Consider the following 27,804-nt stretch of genomic DNA (forward strand, 5'->3'; position numbering starts at 1 on the left):
GATTGGGCAGCGTGGGGGAGCCGTTTGGCTGTGAGCGGCGGCCGGGGTTTGTATGGGGCGCGCGATGGGGCATGGCCCGGGTGGGGTGAGCTCTGTGTGGGATGGTTGCTGGGCCCCAGTCAGCGCGAGCCCACTGCCGTGTCCCCCCTTTTCCTGCGTGTGCCCAGTCACAGCCGATCCCTTGCGGACTCACGACACTTACGTTCCTCACCCCCGAGAGCGTCTTTGCCCCGAATTTCCACTTCCTGTCCCAAAACACAGAGCTGCTAGAACTGTTTAAAAAAACCAAAACCAAAACCAGGCTTTTTTTTTTATTAAGGGAAAAGAAATTCCCGCTTTGCTCCCTTCCCTCACTCACGCTTCCCTTGGGTTTTTACATAGCTCCTTCCAACGCCGGTCTATTTTAAAAATCCCCCCCCCCCCCCGGACAGAAACCAGGCCTGGACAAGTTTATCTCGGAAGGCGACTGTATTAGAAAGAAGAAAAGGAGGACTTGTGGCACCTTAGAGACTAACAAATTTATTAGAGCATAAGCTTTCGTGAGCTACAGCTCACTTCATTGGATGCTAACCGCATTCGGAAATGCGTCCGATGAAGTGAGCTGTAGCTCACGAAAGCTTATGCTCTAATAAATTTGTTAGTCTCTAAGGTGCCACAAGTCCTCCTTTTCTTTTTGCGAATACAGACTAACACGGCTGCTACTCTGAAACCTCTCCTTACAGTGTGTATGATAAAACCCATTGTTTCATGTTCTCTGTGTGTGTATATAAATCTCCCCACTGTATTTTCCACCAAATGCATCCGATGAAGTGAGCTGTAGCTCACGAAAGCTTATGCTCAAATAAATTTGTTAGTCTCTAAGGTGCCACAAGTACTCCTTTTCTTTTTGCGAATACAGACTAACACGGCTGCTACTCTGAAACCTGTATTAGAAAGCTATGAGTAAGGAAAAACAGGGACTTAGAGTGGAAAGACTTGGCAGCCTTAGCTCTGAGTACTGCTAGGGCTCCAGCTATCGTAACAGGTATTAACCCTTTAGAAATAATTTTAAATCGTGCATAAAGCTAATCTTTGTAAAATCGTGTTGTTACTAATGTTTGCCTCCTTTATCCACCTGCTATGCACTGTCATAAACCAAGACCAAGGTCTTTAGGGCAGGAACCGTCATTTTACTACCTGGTTTTATAGCGTCTGCAACCATGAAGCCCCAATCCCCTGGGCTACTGCATTACAAACAATAATAATCAATGCAACGGTAAACATCTGCTGTTAATATTTAAAAAGGAAAATGCAACAGTTGAGACTCCATTTATAACATTAAAATGTGATTCTCCTTTGCAACATGACATGGTTCTGTGTTTTGTTATTGTATCAGTGATTCCAAATGAAATGTGCTCATTTTACAAATAAAAAAAAAATCTAACTGCCAGCAGTAAGGATGCATCCTAAAAGTCAAGTTGGGCTCTTTATTTCTCATGCATTCTAACAGGTAGTCTGCAGATGAAATTCTGTCCCCAATTATAATTGCATAATACTATTGACTTCAATTTACCTCCAGTTACACCTGTTCTGCTCTTATGCACATGTACAATTCCATTGCAGGCTGAGCAACTGAATTTGGTATTGTGACTGGAATGGAGTTAATAATTCCATTCAGACTACACAAGTGGGAATCGAATCGGACTCACTTTTTTACCTGTTTTAGCTCTGTAGTGCTAACAGTAGCAAAAAGTGGGTGGGGGGAGGATAGAACTGTGATTACACAAGGAGTAGAACTGTTGTGTAAATCATGTTTTATTTGATCACTTTTCGAAGCAAAATGACACATCGCTGTATTATTCATTGTTTGTATTACCATAACACCTAGGAGTCCTAATCATGGATCAGAACCCCATTGTACATATTTAAGCTTGGCATTTTTATTTTTTGGTAATAATTTGGACAGGTAATATTGATGTTTATTTTTAAACATGTTTCTAAATTTGTATCTATTTAAATCTTCAGAGTTGCAGGAAATTATGGGTGGGGGTGACAATTATCTAATCACAATAGACATTGAGATTCAAAAGTTAAAGCTTTATAAAGTTAAAACACAAATTGTCAAAATATATGAAGTAAATATCCTTACATCAACAAATCAGATCTGTTTTACTATTCATTCACTAGTCCATTTGTAACCAGTTTAATTCAAAAATTGAAATCACTGAATTTTGACTCTAATAAGTTCTCAAGCAGCATTTTTCTTACTTTGCATATATGTAAATTTTGATTAATATCAATGGAACTATTTTTGTGAGTTTTTTGTGCACAGTGAAATTGATGTTTACTTACATTTACTGATAAAAGTCTAATCCTTCCAAGCCTATACATATTTAATGCTTTCTATTCCAATTTGTTTTATTAAATCTATAAATGAATAAACTATAAAATGTGCAGGTTGTGAAACATGGACAAGCTCTCTATTACTAATGCTAGGTCACCATATAGTAAAAGCCTCAGATTAGATTTTGACCTCCAGTCACATTTCCTTTTCCTCTGTAACCTCTGATTACTTCAAGACAAGCAGCCTTTGCTTTAGCTGCCTTTAGCTGCCTCACGGATCTTTTGACCCCTTGTATGAATCTTCACAAAGAGGCTAGAATTCTGCTTTTCAGACTCCCGTTCCAATTCTTCTTTAATGTTTAGAGTAGTTTCTTAGTAGTCTCATTCTTTTTAAAGTGATTTTTTCTTTCATTTTCCATGAGCTTTGATAAACATCTATTCTGCCTCTTTAGATGCAATTGATTCATGTTCTTTCTTCCCATTTACTTTGTTCTTCCTTTAGTTTAGATTTATGCTGGCAAGATTTGTTATTTCCGCGAGCCATCAAGTCTAAGCCTTTGTGATAGCAGCTTCTGTGTGGTTGGCAATACTTCTGGTATTTTCTTACCTATTCTTTTTCACACTTCCTTAACTTTTTCCCTGTGGCCCTTTTATGTGCATTTTGATATTTACATTTTTGTTGTTGCACTATCCTCTGCTTCTCACCATTCCTGTATGCCTGCACTCACCTCCTGCATCCTCAAGAGGGTTGCCTCCATCATTAATGTTACAGCTTCCAGAAATGGACTAAATGCTTTACATAACATAGACTCTGTTTTGAAGACTTTCCTGTCTCATTTTAGACATGGTACAGTGCATGGGATAGGAGTAGCAAACAGGGAGGGAATGGGGTAAGGGAGAAGTGAGGGTTACTAATGATTACTTAGTGGGTATGTGCATAGCTTCGTGGTTCAGCTGAGTTCTATATGTAATCGTTGTTTCTGCCTCACTTTTTGTAGGCCTCGTAGAAGAAGTAGGACTTGAGAGATTTGAATGAAGTGAGTGTAGTGGCTTGTTGGACCAGAGTTAGGAAGTCATTCGATCCACAGCACAGGAAAAGGCACAGACAGTTGTAGACATGGATAACCAAGCATTGTTAATAGTAAAATAAGAGAGTATATAGTTAATAGTAAAATAAAACTGGGAGAGTTTTATGTGGCTAATGAGAACATCCACAGTTACAGAAGACAGGATAAACATTTAGAAAGGATGTAAACTCACATGAAAACCAACCAGTGGGGTAGGAGGGTAGAAAAATGTTGATGGGTATCATATTCCATAGTAATGGGTTTTGTACCATCCTTTAAGCATCTGGTACTTGCTAATGTTGGATACAGGATGCCAGATGACATAAAAATTGGGGGAGTGGTAAATAACAAACAGGACAGGTCATTGATTCAAGGGGATCTGGATGACTCGGTAAGCTGTGTGCAGGCAAAGTAAAGCATTTTAATCCGGCTATATGTATACCTCTAGGAACAAAGCATGGAGGCCATGCTTCCAGGATGGGGACTCTATCCTGGGAAGCAAGAGGGTACAACTGAAAAAGATGGGGGGTCATGGTGAATAATCAGCTGTGCTATGTTGTGGCCAAAGGGGCTAATGCAATCCTTAGCTGCATAGAAGGGAATCTTGAGGAGGAGCAGAGAAGTTAATTTACCTCTGTATTTGGCACTGATGCAACCAGTGCTGGAATAGTGTGACCAGTTCTGATGTCCATAATTGATAAATTGGAGAGAGGGTTCAGAGAAGAGCCACAAGACTGATTACAGCAGGGGTAGTCAGTTATTTTTTATCAAGGTCCAAATTTCTTGGTCAAGGTCTAGTCAATGTCCAGACTCCAGAGAAAATAAATCCAAACATAATAATCATCATGATAATAAGTAAATAAAAAGATTTTGGTGTCTGTTCAAAAGCATCTGGTGGCAGGGATTTCCCTACACCCCCCATGAATTTCCCCAACGTGTGCCCCCGCCCCTGGTTTTATGCAGTGTTGCCAATTTAGTGATTGTTTGAAAATTTGAATTGAACTTGAAACATTAATACTTTAAAAGCATATGCGGTATATGATAAAATACATGTATCTAAAAAAGTATAATAGATTTGAAAAGTATGAACATAGACTAGCTTTCTTATACAGCTGTTGTTTTTTATGGCAATGTCATAAATGCATTCATTTTGGTGATGTTGGCTCACCTAATAATTTCAAATTACGATTTGTAAGCAAAGTCTAAATGAGCTCTCCCTGACAGCTAATGATGAGCTAGGGGGTTGGGGTGGGGAAAGCTTCAGGACCAGATTGTATTTACATTCACACCTAATCTACCTAGGTATCCAGCAAACAGAGCTGTGTTACCCAAGTAACTTTTGCTTTTTGGCAGGGGTTCGGTTACAAATCACTTGAATGGGGGGGGGGGTAATGAAATTTTGTTATTCTTATTGTATGAGTAAAGAGCAGTAGAACTGTACTTAGCCTGTGCTGATTGAGGGCATCAAGAGAGAGGGTGGGGACAGGTGTTTTGCTTGATGGTCTGCCTGAGACACAAGTACTATTTGACCTGCCCCTCTCTGCTCTTTAAAGACAGAGCTGATTAGGCTCCATAAATAGTCTTTTGTTTTGTTAAGTGACCACTACAGTTGAAATCACTGATAATCAGGTCTAAGTGCTTAGACCTGCTGTGGGGACAGTGTTTCTGTGGAAGAGATGGCCCAGTCTGCACTAGCAGTGAGGTTCCCCCACTGATAGCTCAGCTGAAATCACTGAGAGCTGGGTGGAACCTCAAGAGACCAACTTGCAGAGGTCACAGTGGCAGGTGGCAGCAGAAGGTGATGACGCAGGGCCATTGACAATAGATTGATGGAGTGAACGGTGGCACAACAAACAACAGTGGCCAGAGCAAACAGTGAGCAGCTGGAGGAATGAGCAAGGTGCCTTCTTGCCCTCCACCTGGGAGGTGAACTCATGTGAAAGCACCTCTGAACTCTGAGTCTCCACTGACCAAGGACAACACTGGTGAGAGTTAATGAGTCTGTTAAGAATGCTGGGGGCACAACACAGTTCATGCGAACACACATGGCTGTGGTATCATACTTTCTATTTAAGCAAGAGATGCCACAGACTACAAACTGGAGACCAACGTTAAGTGCATTGTCACTTGTTTATCCTGAAGTTGAACACTGGTTCCAAACAAGACCAGCAAATGTTCACTGTCTTTCTGCAAGAAACACAACTGACTGGCTAGAAGCATGTGGGGCAACAGTGAAAGACTCAACAGTTGAAAAAGTGAAGAACTCTCTCACCACATTCAAAACATTTGCATACATGGCTGATGAATGCACCGATGCAAATGGGCATCAAGTATTAAGTCATTGTGTACATTAACTTGGTGTCAGGGGTAGGCCAGTAGATGCATTTCTAATTGTTCAAGTTATACAAGATACATCGACTTCATCTGTGACAACCCACATCTTAGAAGAGTTAAATGCTTGTCAACTGGACCCCAAACAGATGGCAGCTTGTGCATTTGATGGAGCTGCAAACTTCTCTGGAAGACATGGTGGAGTACAAGCTTTGCTCAGAGAAAAGTGTAACCCTAATTTCTCCTATACACACTGCAGAGGCCATCTACTCCAACTATCACTAGTATGAGCTGCAGAATCTTCAAAAGACATTTAAAAAGCTATAAATTTAATGTCTTCATTATATTCTTTTTTTCAGCAAGAGTCCAAAAAGACTGAATATCTTGGAAAATATAGAAGATACACTGGGACTGAAGTTCAAATTAGTCCAACCTGGGAAAACCCGCTGGCTTTCTCATGAGCGATCCTTGACTGTTGTCTTAAAATTACTCCAGCCGTTATTACTGGCTTTGGAAAGTATCTACCAAAATAGGATGGATCCATGCGGTGAGGCTGGTGGATTACTTTTGCTCCTACGTTCAGAGAAGACTATTGCCATTCTCTCTCGTGTAAGTCTACTGTTGAAACCACTTGGGTCATTAAACAATGCCATTCAGGCATCTGCTACAACAGTAGTAGATCTTTGCCCAGTAATAGAAGGTACATTTGGATCAATCAGAGAGCTATCCATTGAAAAAGTACTGGAAGAAGCAAAGACTTCAGTCCAGAAATAGACTAATGAAGGCATTTGTATTAAATCCTTAAGTGAAGAGGACAAGAAGTGTTTGTTAAGACAACTGAAAAAGTACACAGACTTGATTCTTAAAAATCTTCAACTGCGACTTCTAGATTCTACTCAACCTCTACGTAGCTTTTACAGATGCCTGTCCTATAAAACACCGACTGTTGAGTGGAGTGAGGCACTATCAGCAACAGGGCTGCCATGTGCTCAGGACAGAATAGAGAATTTGAACACAGAGTGGAATATCATACGACAAATGAATGAAGATTTGACTTCAACTTCTTTTTTATCATCACTAGTGGCTCGACCTGATCTTTGTGTTCTGTTTCCTGGGATGAAAGAAGTAGGAATTCATCTCTTGCTACTCCCAGTCACAACAGCTACAGTTGAGCGTTCTTTTTTATCATTGAATAGAATTTTGTGTTCTGAAAGAAGTTGCTTTCTCCCTGATCATGTGAGTGAACTAATGAGCATATCAACGGAAGGAATGGAAGTACCGGAAACATGAGAAGCCACCAAAGATGAACGCACTGCATTCAAGAAGTTCATTAACAGAATTGTGCAAAATTATAACAAACCAAGAAGGATGTAGATGTAGTGCTTCATAGAAGGCTTGAGTAGCCAACTTTAATTTGTGTGATGATTTTAAAACACAAGTTAAATCTAATAAAATGGTCATGAAACATTTTTCAGTTTTTACTATGGTGCCATACAGCCCCCCCTTCACCCTCATGGTCTCACCCCTCATCGGCCCTTCCCCTGTAAATTAAAAAAAAAAAAAATTCAATTCCTGGGGAAAACACTGTCTGGTGATCTGGATTCGGCCCATAGTCTGCCTATTAACTACCCCTTGAATAAAGGGTTGGAAATGGTCCTTATAGCGATAGACTCAAGGAGCTTGATCCATTTAGCTTACCAAAGAGAAAGTTAAGGACTGATTTGATTACAGTCTATAAGTACCTACATGAGGAACAAATATTGGATAATGGGCTCTTCAATCTAGCAGAGAAAGGTATAACACAGTCCAGTGGCTGCAAGCTGAAGCTAGACAAATTCTAACTGGAAATAAGGTGTACATTTTTAACAGTGAGAATAATTAATCATTGGAACAATTTACTGAGGGTTGTGGTGGATCACTGACTATTTTAAAAATCAAGATTAGATTTTTTTTTTTCCTAAAAGATCTGCTCTGAGAATTATTTCGTGAAAGGTCTCTGGCCTGTGTTATTCAGGAGATCAGACTACATGCTCACAATGGTCCTTTCTGGCCTCAGAACCTATGAATCTAGATGGACCTTTGATCTAATCTGGGAAGGCATTCCCTGTGTTTCTGCGGTAAGGGGCTGAGTTCTGCAGGGCCTTGAAAATAAGGAGAAATGCAAATGTCCTGGTTGAGAAATGGGGACCAACGGGGGCTCTGTAATAAGGTGGATCTGGGCATGAAGCAGTTACACCCTCTTGGCCCTCAAACAACTGCTCAGCCAACATGTGGACCCTCCGTTTGCTCCACCATGGCCCTAGCTCCTCTAGGATATTATTCAGCTCCTATAACAAGGCAGGTTTCAGAGTACCAGCCGTGTTAGTCTGTATTTCCAAAAAAGAAAAGGAATACTTGTGGCACCTTAGAGACTAACAAATTTCTTTGAGCATAAGCTTTCGTGAGCTACAGCTCACTTCATCGATGAGCTGTAGCTCACAAAAGCTTATGCTCAAATAAATTTGTTAGTCTCTAAGGTGCCACAAGTACTCCTTTTCTTTTTGCGAATACAGACTAACACAGCTGCTACTCTGAAACCTGTCATTATACACACACAGAGAACATGAAACAATGGGGTTTATCATACACACTGTAAGGAGAGTGATCACTTAAGATGAGCTATTACCAGCAGGAGTAGTTCTCTACTTTGAGTCATGACTGGGATGGGCAACCATCAGTTGCATGTACTTGAAATCAGTTGGCTGTTCTTGAGTGCATTTCAGTACTGATATAATCTTGAGCTTCTTTGTTCAACTCCAGAACTAACTAGTTGCTGTCTTAGGGCTTGTCTACATGGGCAATTTAATACACAGCTTTTTTATGCATGTGAGGTAACGTGCAATACACAAGCTGCACTAATAGTGCACATGGGATGCCTTTCCCTCTTTCAGTGTACCCATGGCAGTGGCTTGTTGCATACTAAGCATTTGGCATTCTTGGAGGGTATTCCATTGTCTTTTGCTTTGCTGCTGAGAAATGTGCATTCAGGGATTTTTCTCGCTGTGCTTTGTGGGATGCATAGCAGAAGCCAGGTGAGTCCAAATTTTTAAAAAATGCCATGTTTCTGCCACCTTGGCCGCATGCTTCCTTTCTGGGCTGGGCAGCACCATTTCTGTCAGCCAGCATAGACCCAACAATGCTCTTCGCAGCTATGCTGGCAGCCACAACGACACAGAGGCTGCTTGGGCTGTATTTCAGCACTCAAAACCAGATGAATTCAGATTTGGACTCCACCCGCTGCACCACCGAGCAGATGATGTAGCAGCAGCTCCTCCAGCAGCAGAAAGAGCTTGAGTGGCAGAGGAAGTGGGATGAGGACAAGGAAGAGAAGGAGGATGCTGAGCAACTGATAGTACAGGAATAGCTCCTGGAGGAGCTTCATGCTGTGCAGCACCATTTCTGGGCTCAGGAATCCAGCCTGGAGCCAGGGGAAGGGATCATTCTGCAGACTTGGGATGATCAGCAGTGGTGAGGGAATTTCAGCATGCTGAAGGCATCCTTTCTTGAGGTCTGTGCTAACCTAACCCTGGAGCTGCAGCATATGTGGTGCCCCACACCCATTGAGAAGTGGGTCATCATTGCCGTCTGAATGTTGGTCACTCTGAGTGCTACCAGTCCATAGTCAACCAGTTTCGTGGAGGAGGAGATTGGTTGTTGGGGCCCTTCTCCTGCAGGTGTGTGATGCCCCAGTAAAGGCATTGTTGCACCATGTTATAAAACTTGATAAAGCCCAGGAGATCACTGATGGCTTTGCACACATGGGGTTCCTAAACTCTTCTGGGGCAACTGATGGGAACCCATGTGCCTATTATTTGTTTCCCCAGCAGGGCTCAGAATTTATAGACAGAAAGGGGTATTTCTCCAAGGGGCTTCCAGGGCTGCTTGGCCACTGTGGCAGGTTTACAGACATAAATGGTGAGTGGCCTGGAAGGTCCACGATGCTAGGATCTCTCAGAACTCCTCTCTGTTACCTTAATGGAGAAAGGACTGTTTTGCCCCAGGATCACTATGTACATTAATGGTGGGACACTGCTCCAGTTATCCTGGGAGACCCAGCTTATCCTCTGCTTCCCTGGTTAATGAAGCCGTTCACAGGCCGATGGGACAGAAGGAAGACACTGTTTAACTATTGCCTCAGAAGCTGCAGAATGACAGCGGAGTCGAAAGGAAGGTTGCGCTGTTTGCGGAATAGGTTGGAAACAGCAGGAAAAAAAAGGTGCCAAAGATTATAGCAGCATGTTGTATTTTGCATAATATTTGTGAGTGACTGAGAAGTCCTTAACTGTGGGTGGGAGGCTGAGAAGCAGAGACTTACTCTGTGCTTTCAGCATCCAGCAGTGTGTCCCACAGAAAATGGAAACAGCCAGGGCAATATTGCTAGCGATGTCTATTGCTCTTGTTTTGACTCTCAGGCCTGAAATTGTGCAGCTGTACATCCAGCTGTTAAATCGGGGGAGGGAGTGGGGGAGGACTGTGATCAGTTCAGTGCTGTTTATGGGTAGTGAACATGTAACATTGTGAAATCTTTATTTTACCTTGTGTCTTTGCCTAACCCTATGAATTATTTCAAACGTAACAATTTTCTGTGTAAAATGTATTGTCGACTCCTTATGTTTTCAAGGTTATTATTATTATTATTTATTAATAAACAGCAATGTATTATGTAACAAACCAATAAACCTGTACCTGAATCGATAATGAAACAACAGTTTTTTTTATTATTAAACAACAATCTTATCTAGCAACTGCAAAGAAACCTTTAATGAAACAGGGAAGAACACAGGGGGAGGGGATTAATGTCACCAGCAAGTATGCTTGCCTCTGCCGGTTCTTGTTCATAAACCGTTCTGGTGTTGGGTGATGAGGCTCAAAGTTCCCCAGGGGGCTAGAAGGCTCAAAAAAGCCAGGCTTCCAAGCACAGCTGTTCTTATTTCCTTGAGCTAGGGTCTGGGAAGGAAGTGGCCCCTGGGAGCATTGCTGCAGAGTACAGTGGGGAGGAGCTGCTGCTGTTTCCAGTAGCTAGTATTGTCCAGGGGCTGCATAACATGGCTGGGTGTTGGTTTGCACTGCATTGCCTACTGCCCTAATAGTACCATGCGTCGCAGCAGGGCCTTGTGGCTGTGTATTGCCTCCAGGAGCCGCCTCTTCATCTCCCAGTCTTTTTCGTTACTGTCTTTATGCCACGGCAATGCTGTCCTTGGCCACTGTCTCTGGAGACCTCCCTGTTGGTTTCCCTCTGCATACTCCAGTACTGCCTCCACCTCTGTGCTGCTTTCTGGGGTTTATGGGACTCAGCACTGAGGGCCATGAACATGTCAACACGCGTCAGGTTGGCCGGTCACTCGGCTGTTGCTAGAGGCCCTGTTCTAGAGCGTCTGGCTGCAGCAGGGGCTGTGACTGTGTGAGCGCAAAAACCCCACAAGTGATTATTGTTCATATTTCAGAGAGGCTTTGACAGCCACTTCAATACACATTTCTGCCTGTCCTTCCCTGGGAAGAATCCCAGTCTCAGGGAGCCTCTGAGATGGTAAGCGGTGTGTGTGCGAGGAGGGCTGCGTTGGGATTTTGTCAGTTGTATGTGCCATTTGGCTTGGCCATTTGGCCGTGAAAACAAAGGTGGTGGTAGTGAGGTAGGAAGTTTTCAGGTCCGGCTTTGCAGTTTTGCTATGCCTTGGAGAGTCTTCTATGATGTCAGGGGGTTAGTGGGTGATATCTGGGAGAAAGCTGGGTAATAACGCCTTCTACATACCTTTAAGCTGTCCTGCCCTTTTATGATGTTATACTGAGGCAGGTGACTGGGAGGCAAAAAATGGCCTTATTCAAAAAAGGCAAAGGGCAGAGCAGCAAGGTTCTCTGTCAAGTTATTCACCAAGACAGTCCCCCTAGAAATGCTGAGTGGAAAGGAGTTTTGAATGACTGTGCAGCTATTCTGCATAATGTCCGGACAAATATAGAGCAATTTTTCAGGCTTAGTTTCTGCTTTATCACCCCTGCAGACATGATGAAAATGAAGAGAAGAACAGATAGGGTTCTGCAAAGACAGACGCATAAAGCTGCAGGGAAGAAGGCTTGTAGTCTCGCTCCATGAGGGAAGGGAAGAACCACCCACCCCGCAAAAGAGTTTACCTTGCAGGCCTCAGAGAGAGGGGTCTGACTAGGAAGGCTGGAGAATGAAAAGTTTGGGGAAGCACGGTAGGAAGTAGTCCAGGGGCAAGAGCAGTAAGGTAGGTATAACCACAGACCTTAACTGCTTGCTGTAGGGCTTTGGACGGAACCCAAAGCAGAAGGCGGGCCTGGGTTCCCCTACCATCCACTGCATAGTGGAATTGCTGGGGCAGTGAATGAGACGACTGCCTGAGTCACTGCAGGAATGATGTAGTCAAGGCAGTGGATATGAGGACGGCCTGATGCTGGTACAGAGGGACTTCGAAAGAGTCCCCCAGAAGGGCAAATCACAGGGTAACATGGCCGAAGGGCCAAGTCATGAAGCAGTTGCATTGTGACTCCATGAGTGGGAGGAGAGCTGCACTTTGGAAGACCGGAAAGGGAGTGCTGAACTGGGCAGAGTGAAGCCCCAGGATTGCCAGAAGGAGGTGCCAACTCAGTGATGAGTAGAACACACTGTGACAGCCTGACTTAACAAAATAAACTAACTTCCATATGCCACAGCTCATCCGGGGATAGTTCTCTGGGATAAAATTCAGAAAAGGACTTTAAATGTTAGGGTGTCTTGAAAAAAATGTATCTGGAATTCATTTTAATCTTGTTTGGCTCATACAGTCTCCAGAATGGCTTGGGCTAGAAACTCCCTTTTTGCTTTGAGTTGTTGGCCTTTCTGAAGAGAGGTGTCTTTTTGTAGCTTTGAGGAACTTTGTAGGGGAGTTACTTGGGTATAATATAAAAAGAGCTTTATAATATAATAGATCCAATACTGCAAGGAGCTCAGAAAAGTCTTCCATAATCAGATGCTATTTTTAATACCAGTTGGGGGACTGACGAATTGAACAGGGAGCACAAGGGGAGGAGGAGTTTGGGAGAGACGGGCTCCCCAGCCCATTTGTTGTAGAATCCCATGCTTTGCTTTGCTGTGGTTGGATCTGCACTAGTTTGCGTACAGCTGGATGTGTTTGGCAGACAGGTTTCAGTTTGTGTTTGCTACCTACACTAACTGTAGCCAGATGCCTTCAGAACAGGAGGCACACTAGACATCCCACCACCATCATCCTTCAAATACAAAAGGCCGATTGTCCATTGTCTAAGTTAGATGGCCAGTTCACCTGTAGGAAAGGCAGACAGTGTCCTCTCTGGAGCAGTGCTGCTCAGATCATTGAAAACATGGTCTGATTGCAACATTCATGCTCTTGAACAGCGCAGGAGAAAAAAATGGGCTCTTCACCAGATGTGACTGCAACTAATGGTTCAGTTCCTGTTATATTAAAGGAAAATTTCTGGACAGCCCTTACCTCAGTGGTTCTCAAACTTTTGTACTGGTGACCCCTTTCACACAGCAAGCCTCTGCGTGCGACCCCCTCTCCCCCTTTGTAAATTAAAACTACACACATGCAGTTAGACTTTTTGTTTATATTTAACGCTATTATAAAAGCTGGAGGCAAAGCAAGGTTTGGGTTGGGGGAGGCTGAGAGCTTGTGACCTCCCATGTAATAACCTCGTGACCTCCTGAAGGGTCACACTTCCCAGTTTGAGAACCCCTACCTTACCTTAAAGAATTTGCAGTAAATCTCACTTTTTCATATAATTGGCCATTTCTTAGACAGAGATCCTCTCATGGACTCACCTGTCCTCCCAATTCTGGTTCCATACCTTCCCTACACAACAGCAGAGTTTCTTCACATGAAAAAGTCCTGTCACTTGGGACAGTTTTAAAGGAAGACAATAAAAATTAACTCCCTTTGAACATAGTCATGTGGCAGTCTAGTCTTATCTCAGTGATGGTTTCCTCTTCCTGAATGCTGGATTTAACATTTATTTTCAAGACCAAACCTCCCTTTGTAGCCTGTATCCCCTCGCCTCTCCTCCCCCCAAAACCCTCTCAGTGCTTTTTATCTCTCTCCAGGTTACTTTGCAATTTAGTTCTGTCTTACTGAGTGTTTTCTACCACTTCAATTTCAGTGTCATCTGCAGACTTGATTGTGGTTGAGTTTACGCTAATGGGACCAGAGAGATGTGGTCCAGAGTGCTGACAAGGACTTGGGTTTTGCATTTAGCTGGTTGCAAAAGACTCTGAAAACCCTGAAAGAGTCATGGACTTGACTCCAGCTTCCAGGGAGCATCCCTGCTTGAACATTGACAGATGCTGCACCAATGTTACGGAAGCAGCTCTACTGACCATCTGGAAATGCTCCACAGACCAGTTAGAAAACTACCAAAGCTGAGGCAGACTGAGTTTCCCAAAAGAGTGCTATCTGGCCTTGGAGTCCTCCATATGCCACAGCACTCAAATGGTGCAGCAACAGCTGTGCTGGCAATTTCTGCTGCTGGTGCTCCTCACAGGGTTAATGGTATTTCATTCTTCTCTGTGCAGCCTGACCTTGTAGCATGGCGCCTGTTTTAGAAGGCATGCATGTGCTGGAAAGGAAGGACAAGAAGAGGGCTGCAAAAGCTAAACAGATTAGTGAAATACCAATGTTATTTTCATTAGAAAGTAATGGAAAGTCTTTGGGACAAGCCCCGTCACTTCCTGTGTATGGACAGCTCCTAGCACAGTGGGTCCCTGAGCTCAGTTGGCAGCTCTAGACGCTGCTGGAATAATCAAGATCCCCACTAAAAAGAGGACCTGGAAGAAGTTGAACCATTCCCCAACACCACCATCACCAAAATGCAGCAGAAAGTACTCCAGAAACCCAGGCTTCTGCAATGTCTCTATCCCATTTATTGTCTCTAACCGGTTATTTTCCAAACAGATAGGAAGGTTTTATCTCCCCTTTGCTCTTTCTTTATCTTTGCTGATACATCTACAGCAAAATATCTTTCTAGTCCCTTCCTCTTAAACTGCTTCTAGTGCTACCCTAAGATAAAGCAGTGCCACTCACGCATCAGAACCATTAGAGCTTGTTTCCTGTTCTATATTTCCAGAGGTAAAATGGATCAAAGGGGTAATCCTACAGAGGAGGGAAATGGAGTTGAAGTGTATTACTATCGGTTTAGGGTACATATATCTGACTTTGGCTTCTCCCTATAAAAGCATTAAGTCAGTAGGCTTGGGCCCCATGACACAATAAACTGCGTGACACAAATAACGTCACATTTTTGACACAGTTGTCCACCAGCATGCAGCTTGGGGATTCTATTTGGTTTTTACACTGACAAGGAGACATGAGCTGGAGTCTGGCTACTGGACATTTATACTGGATTAGTTATTGTGGCACGTGAGATGGGTTGTGGGGGACTTGTGTTTGGGGATCTGCAACTCAGAGCTCTCTGAGAAGAGGAGCAGAGGCTGAGTCCATCAATCCTACAGAAGACAGACACCATTGTCACGAACTAGAATCCTGAAGGGAACGTCTGTGAGACAGAGAAATGCTGGATGAGCCGGTCTGTCCGGAGGCCCATGCAATGCTGTGTGGGTGTGGATGGAGTGAGCTTGTGTCCTCCATAGTTTAGACTAGGGAAAAGTGCAGTTCAGTTCTGAAAAGCATCATGGGTTTTCCATGTCTGTTCTCTTTCAGAGGCTTTCCATAGAGTTTAAGGCTGGAAGGGACCATTAGAATTTAGTCTGACCTCCTCTATAACACAGACCATTCAGTTTCACCCAGACACCCCTATCCTGAGCCCAATGACTTTAGTTAGACTAACACATTTCAGTCCTCAAGAGACTAAACTGTTGTGTCCACAGACAAAGAACAGGTGAGAACATGGTGCCGGCAAAGCCTGAGGTCTTTACAATGGCAGGGAATTGTTTAGATGAGATGCCCACAGGATCCTAGCAAGCACACCAAACTCTGCTTCAAAGGAACTGAGCGTCCCTCCCAGCCAAAGTGGCCTGGGCGTATTGAACGTACTCTCTTTACAGGTTAAAAGTGTGCTTTTTTTCTATCTGCCAGCCCTGTCGACACTTTGGGATCTCCAAGTCAAGCTGGGTTCAATCCTTCTCGTGCACCCCAGGAATAATAATAAAAATTGCACCCTCAGTGACAGCTGGGCAACGCCAGTGCCTTCTGTACAAAGTGTGACACCCTCATACGGTGGAGTGCTGGTAAGAGGCTGAACTATATTTTCTTGCTCCAGCCACTCTAGTTGCTATATAAATCTTAATAATAGAGTGTGCCTGTATGTTTCTTTGGAGACTTGTAGAAATGTTTCTATATGATTTTATTTTTGTCAGCAATCTACCTTCCCTCCTCCTAGCGACTTGGAACAGATGTGCTCACCTAGCACTGAAAGAAACAAATAGCACAGCAGGACTCCCCAATTCGCAGTGGGAGTGGTAACAACCCTTTCACCCCAGCACTTATGTGACATTTTGTGTCAACAGAGATCAGTTCCTCCCCTTTTGCCTCTTGGCTCTCCCCAGAGAGCAATCATTCACCCAATAACCCACTTGCCTTGAGTGATAGGATTATGAATCCTTTTGCAAACCCCATACCAAACCATGAGTGTCTTGCAGCTTGCCGTGTTGAGTGTAGTAGTCAAGTACAGTAGCCTGTGTAACAGTCGCCCATGGGGGTTAATTGCCACCTTAGCCCAGTCCAATAAATGGAGCAGTTTTTATTTGCTGCACTACAAAAAAAATGACCTCTTTCTGTGCCTATGTATTTATGTTCTGTGTGCAACTGAGCTGCGCCCGTCTGTTCCCCTGAAGTATTCTAGTATATGTCCTTCTGTTCTATACATTTTAAATAGCTGCATAAATTAGGGACATTTATGGGTACATGGAATTGGGCCCTATCTTCATTTTTATAATTAAAATTGCTGTTCTTAAAATACACTTTGGGGTATAAAATGCTGTATTCTGTGAGTGTTGTTTGCATAAATACACAGACAACAGGGGCAGCATATTAGTCAAGTTGCAAAGTCTAGCACTCAGAAGTTAGGAAATGCTGAAATTAAGGTTGCCTGTCAAGCTTATGGGTATGTATTGTGGTATGTTGTTTAATGACATGATCATATTCTATTTTTTCCACTAGACCTCTGTGTTATTCAGTGCACACAGAAAGACAGTACACACTGAATAAGCAGCTATTACATTATTATGTTTCTCCTCCTTGTTCAATGGATGGCACCAGGCCTTATTTATTACATACTATTCAAAGCCTGCTCTGAAGACAATTATTAATGGCCTTGTCAAGCTGCCTGTATTGTGAGTACCAGCCTTAGGGTAGACTGTTAAGAACAAGGGTCCATACCCTAAATTGGTTATGATGAGTTCTATACATAAATTTCACCCCCCAATTATTAAGTATGAATTCCTCAGGTACTATAACAGCCTTAGCATGGAGTTACAGACAGTCCCGTTGGATTTTCTGTCTTGCCACCCAGATAAACCTCCTGTATGATAGATGGTCCCTTACACCGAGAATCACAGCAATAGTGAGATTAATCTCAGTCCCAAAGGACCAGTCACTTATCCTAGGTCAACCACACCTTACATCTAACATCAAAGCCCATGCTTGTAGCCAATCTTATAATAAAATATATACAGATTTATTAATAGGAAAAGGAAACAAGAGTTATGTATAAGGTTAAAGCAGGTGAGCCTAAGAGAGATACCCAAATGAGTTACAAAGTTCAAAAGGTAATACAAGTTTTTATAATAAGCAAGCTCTATATGTCCTTTAGGGCTAAACAGCTGGGGATCTCTTGCTTATGTCTAGAAAACCTTGCCCTCCAGAGTCCAAGCCACATAGAGACACAGTTACTTCTTGTGAGGGGTTGTTATCCCCCTCCTGCCATCTGTGTTGAGTTGCAAACTCAGCTGACGGGAGGAATCCACTTGCATGACTTTTCTTCATGGGGGCGAAGGGGGGAGAGCAGAGCAACAAAGTCTTTTGTCCTCTTTAACGCTCCACAATAGTATGTCTGGTGTTGCTTGATCTTCCCTGTGGGGCAGGATGTAGCACCTTTGATTGCAGATTGACACTGGCACTATTTAATGTCTCCATCCTGACTGGTGATTTACCTAGTTACAGAGGCTTCCAATACCAATGCTCAAATATTACCTTACAATATGGGATATGGATGGTATAAGCAAGACTAATGGTGGCAGCAACTCACAAGATTTCAATAAAATCTAAACACATTCTTATAATCCCCATACCTGTTTTAACAACACTAACACTCAGGTGAGCCAGACTGGTTCTAGCTATGTGTTTGTCACTGTTCAGTTGAGTCCTGGGGACCTTGACATGAGCTCGCTCGCACGTTGTTTGCCAGTGTCACAGTCCTCATGGGCTTTTCTGTGGTGCTCATCATTATAGTATCTGAGTGCTTCCCAAACATTAACGAATTTATCTACACAGCTTCCCTTTGAGATGACAGGGTGGTATTATCTCCATTTATCTCAGATGGGAAACTGAGACACTGCAAGATTAAAGTCAAAAGAATCCATTAATTTTGGGTGCCCAATTTGAGACCCCTAGAACCTGATTTTTCAGAGTACTGGGCATTCTATAGGAATTAGTATGTTCAATGCACGGCTCTCATTGACTTCAGTTGCAGCTGTGAGTGCTCAGCACTTCTGTAAATCAGACTGCAGGATCTCAAGTCAGGCACCCTGAAAATGAAGAAAGCCTAATTAGCGACCACTTGGTCAGATCAAATCTGGCCAGAGGTTTTGGGGAAATAAAAATATTAATACATTTTGGATCAATAAAAAAGTTTCTGAATTTTAAGAAGATGAGTTTCCCCATGCGCTGTGTGCGACCTCTGCACTATGGCTTCCCCACATGCCAGACGCTCCGACTCTGGAGCACCCACACAAAAAAACTAGTGGGTGTTTAGCACCCACCGGCAGCCAGCTCTCCTCTGCCCCCCAGTGCCTCCCATCCACCAGCGGCCCCACCGATCAACTCTTCCTCCTCCCTCCCAGCATCTCTCGCCCACTGCGATCAGCTGTTCCGCGGCGTGCAGGAGGCATTGGTGGGGAAGGGTAGGAGCAGGGACAGGGTGCACTTGGGGGAGGGAGTGGAATGGAGCGGGGGTCAGAAAAGGCGGGGCAGGGGTGGGAAGAGGCGGGGTGTGGGTGGGGGCTTGGGTGAAGGGGATGGGGCCTGGGGCAGAACGGGAGTTGAGCACCCATGGGGCCTGGAGGAAGCAGGCACCTGTGCCATGTGCTGTGTGCAACTTCTGCACTACAGCTTCCTCCAGCAGTGTGGGTGACTTCAGCACTGCAGCTTCCCCGCACAGTGTGTGTGATCTCTGTGCTACGGCTTCCCCGTGCAGTATGTGCCATCTCAGCTTCCCTGCACAGTATGGACCACCACAGCACTGCAGCTTCCCTGCGCAGTATGGACCACCACAGCACTGCAGCTTCCCTGTGCAGTATGGACCACCATAGCACTGCAGCTTCCCCTGCAGTGAATGCTTCCTCAGTGCTGCTGCTAAACCTAATCCCATCTGGCTTTTTGTTGCTACTCAAAGAGCCAGTGGCACTGGAAGGGCTTTGTGACTAGGGGATTGTCTTCACGTACAGTGCTACAGCGGCACAGCTGCACTGGTGCAGCGCTTTAGTGAAGATGCTATTACACCAATGGGAGAGCTTCTCCCTTCGGTGTAGTTAATCCACTTCCCCGAGAGGCGATATCTATGTCAACAGGAGAAGCTCTCTGTCAGCATAGTGCTGTCTGCACGGGGGGTTACGGTCAGTAGAACTCTGTTGCTCAGGGGTGTGGATTTTTCACACCCCTGAGCAACATTATACCCAAGTAATTCTGTAGTGTAGACTTGGCCTAAGGAAATGCTCTGGCCAGTATGTGACTAGAAAAGCTATAAGGGAAAATCTACCCCGAGTCCTGACTTCTCACTGAGTATGTACGTTTCTTTCTCTACCCTTTGCAGGGGTGAAGAAACCTTCTGAAACCAGAATGGATCTCAGGGAAAAGTGGAGACGCCATTTGTTGCTCCTGGATTACAGCATGGCTGAGCTACAGCAAAAGGGGTGGAAGAAAAGCGTCATGGAAGAGTGCTCGTAAGTAAAAGCGATTTTGCTCTTAACGTTCCCGTGACCATTCGTTGCAGCTCTCGCTGGAAAGATTCCTGACTGGTGCATCTAAACTGCAATCAATTGTGCATTACTTTCTAACAGGAGAAGAGGACTTGCTTACTTTGTAAAGTGCTTTGAGATCCTCTGATTAAAGGCACTGTATGACCCTCATCCCACAAGTAGCTGAGTTAAGTCAATGGGAGCTGAAACAAGTGCTCATACCTCATAGGATGAGGCCCCATAAGTGGAAAGTAGTACCAGTGGGGTTTAAGCAACAACCAGCAAGGAGGAGGACTCCCTGGGGTATAATAACCAGCTGAAAAGACCGAAAGATGTTCATTCCCTCTGGGGGACCTGGCATTGGCCACTGCTGGAAGACAGGATACTGAGCTACATGGACCTTTGGTCTGACCCAGTATGGCCGTTCTTATGTTCTTATATCTTGGTTGCCAAAAGAGGCTTGAGATGGTCATTAACCCCTAGGAAATCCTGTTACTCCAAGTTGTTCCCCTTCCCCTTGTTTTTAGTTTATTTTTGTTAGGGATGGGTTGTCGCTCGCTGTGCTGGGCCTCAGCTCTCCATCCATTGAAGAGCAAGGCTTATCCTGCCATCACTTGTGCTTGGTGTGCATGAGTGGTATTTACATTGGCCACTATGATGCCAAGACCCCTCTGGGGGCATAGATGATGGAGAGGACTGTCAGTAACAGTCATGGACTGGAAGGAATCTGCATTCGTGTTCAGACTGAAATGTTGGATTACTTCTGGAGCTGGCACTTTAAACAGAGGAGTTTATGATGTATTTTCCTGTCAGGCCTGCATGATGAAAGACCCTGTTGCTAGTGAAAGACCCTGTGATTTGAGTACACTATTTCCTCTCCTTTAGATGGCATCATGCTAAATGTTTGGGGCTGCTAGACACGTAGGAATGGCCACAATGAAACAGATCATTGGTCTGTCTGCTCTGGCATCTTGGTTCTGTCTCGTCTTGCGTCAGAGAAAGACCCCGTCGTGATGTTGTGCAACATTACACCCTTACAGGGAATAGAATGACTTCCTGGACCTGACTGGTGATCAGCCCATGCTTGAGGCATGAGATCCCTTCTCATTTTGTATCTCAGCAAGTGGTGTAGGTTATTAGATCCTTTGCCATTTAAGTCTCTTTCTTTCTCTGGAACTTGGCTCTCTCTCTAGACCTCAGGCAAGCTAGCTGAGGCTTTTTATTAGTGCTAAGGAGATTAGCTCCCATTGTTCATCCTAATGCAGAAACGCAAGCTGAGCCTCCGAGGTCAGACTAATAGCAAAGGCTGAAGCCGTTGGGCTGTGCCTGTACTCAGAAGTCATCCCTGTGCCACCTGGATACCGAGCAGGTGGGGTGGAACGGGGGCAGGTGGTCTCCAGTATGAATCTGGGCCCAAAAACAACACACAAATCTTCAACAGTCACACGTCTGTGATAATAAGAAAACTCCAACGTGTAGACATACAGCTCTGAAGCAAATGAGTCTGCTGCTCCCCAAACCATCCAATGGTTTAGTTTCGATGTGGCACTAATCTGTCTCAGTGGCTAGCCTAACAGACTGCCTGCCATCTGCCATAGGCACAACATGCAGCGTTAAATAAATATTAAACGTGCGATAACAGCATGTGACAATGAGCAAAAGGCGATGACTTAAAGCTATATGAGACTTGTTACGTAAACAGCATCCTGAAGTGAGTATTTGTTTTTTAAAGTAAACGGATATTTGGGGCATCTGATGATCTTTCTGCCTAGCAGATGCCAGGAACAACAGCTCTGTACTGGGGTGAATTTCCTTGATGGCCCAAGGGAGCGTAAATTCCTGCCGTTCTCCAGACTGGGGTTCAGAGACAGTTTCTTTCTTTGCAAACTGATAAATTCTCAGCCATCGGATTAATCTCTGCTCACAGACTGTGCGTGGGGGAGCAGCTCTAAAGTCTCAGCCAGTGAGCAAAGATTAAAGTGATAGATGGGCCTGCAGGCCTATGAGTCAGAATTATTCATAGAAAAGCCCCATCCTCAGACCACTTGTGTTGTCATTCGAGTGGCAGAAGCTTTTTAATCTTAACTGCTGTGGGAAGGGAGACCAGAGGCTCAGACTTGGAATAGACAGGCTATTTGGGAGGCAGTATGGCCTAGTGGATAGAGTGTTGGCCTGGAACTTAGGATACCTGGATTCTATTCCTAGCTCAACTGCTGGGTGATCCTGGGCAAGTCACTGCCTTCCTCTCTGCCTCAGTTTCCCCATCAGTAAACTGAAGGTAATGATACTGCCCTCATTTGTATAACTCCCTCAGATCTACTGACGATAAGAGCTAGACCCATTATTAATACTATCCAGTTGTGCTATATTGCAATGCGTGCTGGATATCCATCAGTGCTATGTTGTCCATCCGTGGTATCCAGTGAGGGTGGAACTCCTGTGGCCGGAGTGTGTGCAGGGGCTTGCTGTGAGGGGCCGAGCTGCTGTAGCAAGTAGGCCTTGTCTAGGCTAGGATTTAGAAAGTGTTAGCTAACTCGGGTTAGCAGCCGAGCGTAAACAAGGCGGTGTGCCTTTAACATGACAAGTGAAAGCCTGGGGGGGGAGCTTAGCAGCTCTCAGAAACCTGCCTGCCATTTCTGCTGCTTTGGCCGAAATGTTTATTTAAAGCTATTTCCCTGTGAGGAACAGGCCAGGGTAAGAAAAGGTGAGAGGGGAGCATTAAGCTGCTCTCTGACAGAGGAGGCCAGAATGAATAAGGAAACAGGCGTTTGCAGAGAGCACCCTGTCTGCATGTCACTCATCTCCTCTGGCCAGGCAAGGGGCTGTGGGAGTCTGTCTGTCCTCAAAAAGAAAAGGAGTACTTGTGGCACCTTAGAGACTAACACATTTATTAGAGAATAAGCTTTCGTGAGCTACAGCTCACTTCATTGGATGCATCAAATGCATCAAATGCATCCAATGAAGTGAGTGTAGCTCACGAAAGCTTATGCTCTAATAAATTTGTTAGTCTCTAAGGTGCCACAAGTACTCCTTTTCTTTTTGCGAATACAGACTAACACAGCTGCTACTCTGAAACCTGTCTGTCCTCAGGCAATCAGAAAGGCGAAAAACCAGAAGGAGAACATCAATCCGGACAGGCCCCTGGGATTGCCGTGAACACACGCACTGGCACAGTGATCCCCACACTCTGCTATGGCAGGGTTTGAAATAGCAGTGACAGGGGCACTGTGTCCTTTTGAATACTCCCCCCCACCCCCATTCTCATCTTCATCAGGGGATCCGGTTCTTCCCTGCAGCTCCACCCTGCCCAGTCCTGGAGGTAGCTATCCTGCCTGGCACTCTGAGGTTCTTCTCTCTCCTGGCCAATTCCCAGCCCTCCTCCACCTCCTTTCGAGTTGTCTCCTGTGCCCTCTGCTCCTGTCCCCTTCTCCAGTAGCCCCACTCCCTTCCTGCCTCACTCCCTTCCTTTCCTCCATCTTCGCTCTTTGCCTCATGCAATGTGCCACCCCTTCCTGCTTACCCCACTCCCTTCTCCCTCCTTTGCCCCTCCCCCATACCAGAACATTTTAGGGCCCTTCAGGCCTTCCCTTCACACTTCTGCCCACTGTGCATGGTCTTGCTTATTGTGCTCCCCTGCTGCTGGTCAACCTCCCCTCTGACCAGCCGTCACTGTGCCCCCCAGTGAGCCTGCAGCAGGTGGGCAGTGTGGGGAGGGGTGGGGCCTGCAGTACTGGAGTAGCATGTGTGATGCTGACCCGTGGCAGGCACGATTTGTGAGAGTTAGTGGAGTGCTACTGGGGAGTTCAGGCCATGGGAACCTGTTTTGCCCTCCCTGGCTGGGATGCCACCAAGCACCAACATATTGGTTGTATTGTTTTCTCTACTTGTTGAGGAATAGGTGTGGCCTGAGCTCTGGCCTAGGCGCCAGGACCCCCCGAGTTCAAATCCAACCTCTGCTAGTGACTCTCTAGCTTTGGCCAAGGCACATAACATCTCCTCCTCACTTTCCTCAGTGGTGAAATGCGTATAACACTTCCTCACCTAACAGGTACATTGTGAGAGTTCCTTAGTTCATGTTTGTAAAGTGCCTTGAAGATATAAAGGCCAGTAAATGCTAAGTATTAAGACCAAATTCCTGCAATGCATTGGGACAATTGTGCAGTACTTTTGGGGGGTGGAGGGAAGGGATTTGAACACTGAAAGTCCTTGACGTGTTTATACTAAATAATAGAACAGTAGATGCTGTTCTAGTCAGATAAATTCAAGTCTAATCCTTTCTCAAATCTTGCTAAGTTATTTTCCCCATTAACCTGCAGCAGTGAATTCCACAGGTTAATTTTATGCTATTATTCATTATTTGTATTCCATTAATGTTTAGAGGCTCTGGCCAAGATCAGGGCCCCACTGTTTTAGATACTGCACAGACACTTAGCAAGAGACAGCTGCTGCCCCACAGAGCTTGTACTCTAAATGGACAGGACAGACAGAGGAGTGGGCAGGAGAAAGGGACTATTAATATTTGGGTAAAAAAATATGTCAAGATGCTGCTGTAAGGAACAATCCTGCAGGGATGCAGAGATGGAAAGAAGTTAAGTCACAGTCATAGTGCATCCCTGCAGAATTGTTCCTTAAAGCCATCATCTTGAGAAGTCTGTCCCCATGACCCAAATAAAGGGGCTTTCATAACCTTCAGGGAGAGCTATTTTCCCAATCTATTCCACTTCACTGCTAGGAAACATTCGTCATAATCAACCTACATTTTCCTTTACCTAATTCCAGCCATTGCTCCTAACTGTATCTCCTTAGCTCACTTCCTCCTTGGTGTTCTGCCCACTACCCTGAGCCATCCTTTAGCCATAACATCCTGGTTTAGCTGTAAAAGCCCTTTTCCACTCTTCAGCCAGCTCCGTCCATCAGTGACCAAAGGCCTCATCTACATTAGTTTCCCCCCCTAAAATTTCTCAGTTGCTACCAGCCAGGCAGGTTCACCTGCAATAGCGATGGTTGGAAAGCTAGTATGGACAAGGCATGGAAGGCCACTGTAGATTGAACTGCTGTTTAATTTAGGGCTTTTTTACACTACAGACATGCCAGTGGCATAGTTATAACATTGCAGCTGTGCTGCTGTAGTGCCATGGTGTAGAAACGTGCTACAGCGATGGAAGGGTGTTTTCTGTCACTGCAGTTAATAATCCACCCCTTTGAGAAGCGGTAGTTAGGTCGATGGAACACTTAGGGGGTTAGGTTGGCTTAACTGCATCTCTCTATCCCTGAGCAAAGTAGCTAAGTCGACCTAAGTTTTAGGTGTAGATCAGGCCTTAGATGAGCTCCAGGCGGAGAAAGACTGGCACGTTATCAGCACTAGCATTTCTAGCATTGCCGTTAGCTCTGGAGCTGCTGGTGCTAGAACTGCTGGGAAAGTTTTGGTAGAAAAGGCTAATGTAGCACCAGCCCAAGAAAATGAAGCCTTCCTTCGTCTGTCTTTCAACTTGCCAAGTGTGTCCCGATGGAATAGCATGGAACTGGCAACCATAGAAATAGACCCCTCCCTGCCCACTTCCCCAGACTAGCTCCCATCATGCAATTCAGGACTCCTACATGTGTCTCATTCTTTCTTTATTGGAAAGAATTTTCTCACCCCCTGGTCAAGTTTCCTGACCAATCAGAACACGCTGGTGCTGGTCTGGGACTCCAGGCTTTACCAAGCAGATTCCGGCGTGTAATTGGCAATTTTCAACTCTCAGCGTCAGATTCTCAGGGTTCTTTTTTTTTAAGTTAAAGAAAGAGAGAACAGGACAAAAGAATTTTGTGATTAAATTAAGCATCAAACACAGCGGCGGTGGGGCACAGAGCAGGGCATGGTGGTCCCAGGAAAAGTCTGCCTCTCGGTGGAATAATATAATTGGCATCATTCCAGGGACTGGCATCACATGATGCTTAATCCATTGATACAGGACATAGTGATCTCATGACTAACCTCCTCCTCTGACAGAAGCCCTGCCCTCCCTCCTCCTCCCTCCTGTTTGCCCTTGGCCGCTGGGCTGCCACCTGCTCTCTCAATCCCACCACACAGCTGCCGGCTTAGAATAACAAATTAACACCCACTTTCAGAGGCCATTCCCTACTAGACATGACAAAGTAAACCCATTAACCCAAGCCACTGTGTCGCCTGGGAGGAAATGCAAGGCAGCCAGGCGGTGGGCAGACTCAATTGCTTACTGTAAAAAGGCACATGGCAGCCTGGAGCTGTTTACCTAGGTCAGCAGTGTAAAGAGACAAATGCCGAAGAGAAGAATGATATACACCCATATCCCTTAACAAGGAGCAGGATGGGCACAGGTCTGTTGGGAACGTGTCCCTTCTACCTGAGCTAAAGCCAACCCTCTAGTTAGTTCTGCTCTGATAAGGATGTTCAGCTGGTAAAACAATGGTGCTCTCCATGGGTTACTGCACTGGATTGTGCTACTGAGCTCGCAACACCTCAGGATCCACCCCTGGCTGGAGAGGTTGATGCTGTGAGGTCTCTGGCTGGGGATTGTCTGGCCAGACAAACTGGGAAACTTGTCGCAGTGGAAGGAAGTGCCCATGTTTTCTGTGAAGCCCTTTTGGCCTCCATTGTGCTAAAAGGAAGGACATCTTGTCTCTGGCTATCTCTACACTACCACTTACGTCGGTGTAAGTTATGTCCCTCAGGGGTGTGAATAAGCCACCCCCGAGTGACAGTTACACTAACCTAAGCGCTGGTGTGGACAGCGCTATGAGCTTCTCCTGCTGCCATAGTTACCACTGCTCGCTGGCGGTGGGATAGTTAAGTGGACAGGAGAGCTCTCTCCCATCAGCGACACTAGAGAGCTTACAACGGCGCAGCTGCATCGGTACAGCTGTAAGCTCTCTGAGTGTAGCCATAACCTCTAACTAATCTGGACAAGAACTAGGGGACTGTGAAAGAAGCCAAAAGGCAGCATTTTGCCAAGGGGGAGAAAGGAAATGCCTCACTGGGCAGCTGATGGAAAAACTTCCTGCCACAGGAAATCAGCAGGTTGCAGAGTTGGGAATGCTGGAATTGCCACATCAGCTCAGACCATCTAGTCTGTCCTTTAGTGGACCCTTCTGTGCTCCAGAATTACCTGTTTCAAGAGCCAACCAGTAAAGGTGCTGAGAAAACTGCTTCTCGAAACCTTTAGAGAGACACTAGGTGTTTACATGTGTGACTGCAACATAAGCAAGTACCTAGGAAGGCAGACAAAGAAATTGCAGGGTTTGTTGTCTGTCACGCTAGAGTAACTTCTTTCCACCTTGTCATTAAAGAGCCAAGGGGCTGCTCCAAAACTAAGCTTGTTAGTGGCATCCATGGTGAGCCTGATATTTTTTATCTTCCCTAGTAAAATCAACAAGCAAAGGAATATCTGCCTGAAAATTGGTAGGTGACATCTATGGAGGAGGTAGAATGGATGCCTTCTGACTTCTAAGGAAATAGGACAGTGGTTTCTGATTTATGACACTTTAAAAACAGAGGGTTTGCCAGAATCCAAAACAGTTTCTAACTTGTTTATGTTTGTTTGTCTGTCTGTCTGTCTGTCTGTTTGTTTGTTTGTTTGTTTGTTTGTTTGTCTGAGAAAGGAAACAGCTCAAATTTTGTCTCCTGGATCCATGAAGTCAAGCTTTAGTCACAGGACAAAAAACTTCATTATTAAGACTTTCATTTTCAGTGTTATTAGCATAATAAATATTAACATCATCAGGAGCTGGAAGTTTATCTTTGTGCCACATCTGCCTGCAGAGACAGAGCATGGAGACAGAAACACCCCAGGTGTCTTACAGAGCCAGAGGCTGGATTCACAACCTCTAGCATTCAAATACAGTGAGTCAGGCCGCAAAATTCACAAA

At 44.9% G+C, this 27,804-nt stretch overlaps 1 long non-coding RNA gene across 1 annotated transcript; it reads left to right on the top strand.

Annotated features, from left to right (window-relative positions):
- The first annotated feature begins 15 nt into the window (after nt 1-15).
- Nucleotides 16-27,804, top strand: LOC119842242. Its single transcript, XR_005288690.1, has 4 exons — nt 16-46; nt 15,821-15,972; nt 19,773-19,902; nt 27,538-27,804. It is a non-coding gene; the product is annotated as an uncharacterized LOC119842242 (long non-coding RNA).

This window comes from Dermochelys coriacea, chromosome 13 (assembly GCF_009764565.3).
Source record: "Dermochelys coriacea isolate rDerCor1 chromosome 13, rDerCor1.pri.v4, whole genome shotgun sequence".
In the NCBI taxonomy this organism is placed as follows: Eukaryota; Metazoa; Chordata; order Testudines; family Dermochelyidae; genus Dermochelys; species Dermochelys coriacea.